A 1149-nucleotide genomic window follows, 5' to 3' on the forward strand; every position below is an offset into this window, starting at 1 on the left:
TAGTGGATCCTCTAACCTTGACATTGTTTGTTATCATTGTTTAATCCTTACGTTAATTTTCCATCTCAAAGTTCTCATCAATTTTTCTTTTTCTTCTTCTTCTTTTTCATTACTATTATTATTAGTATTAATATTAGTATTATTGTTATTATAGTTGTTGTTGTTATTGCTATTATTGTTGTTTATAATTTGTATAATTAACCTCCCTGTGATTCGACCCCGGTCTTGCTGGGTTATTTATTACTTCGACACTCCTGCATTTGGGAGAAGACATCAATCTTTTCTTTGTGTCAGTTATTAAATTTTAATATCATAAAGCTTAAAATATATATTTTTTTATTCAAATATTATTGGTATAATCTTCGTGTTAGTTATTAAATTTTAATATAATAAAGCTTAAAATATAATTTTTTTATTCAAATATTATTGGTATAATACCAATAGAGAAATTAGATTATACCTTACCATGATTTAGTCAAAATAAATAAAAAAGGTAGACTTAGAAACTTCAATGATGTTTTCTTATTTGTTAAACAATGCCAACAAAGATATTACATATACATTATTTTCTATAAAAAGGATAGTAATAAAGTTAATTGGTTATTTGTTGTGAATATCAAACCATGAAGTCATGTTTAAGTTGTTAACAATGATAATGATGAAGTAATCGAGGGAGAATATGTATTTCAACTTAATGAGTTAGTTGATCTATATGAAGTTGTTTCATCTACCGAGTTTAAAAAAAAATTCAAATTTGTATATCACTGAGAATATATATGTTCTTGTTGATATTGACAAGTTAAATGATATATTAAGTATCAGTGGACATACAAAAATTGATGAAGATGAAGAGATCAATCGACCAGTTTCAGTTCAATAAACAAAATGATAATGATAATGATAGAGATGAAAATGAATATAAAGAGAATGAGGATTCAAACTAAAAAGGATTTGAATTGATTTTAGATGTAAAATGTTATTTTGCAATTAACATATTTGTTGTCACATTATAATGCATTGTGTTTTTTTCTACTTTATAATGCATTGTGTTTTTTTCATTTCTTAATTGTTTATTGTTTTTGTTTATTGTTTTTGTTGATTGGTTTTAAAAAGTTGTTGAATATCAATGTCATCGTTATCAAATAATTA

This window comes from Populus euphratica, unplaced genomic scaffold (assembly GCF_000495115.2).
Source record: "Populus euphratica unplaced genomic scaffold, PopEup_1.0 scaffold89.1, whole genome shotgun sequence".
NCBI classification, from domain to species: domain Eukaryota; kingdom Viridiplantae; phylum Streptophyta; class Magnoliopsida; order Malpighiales; family Salicaceae; genus Populus; species Populus euphratica.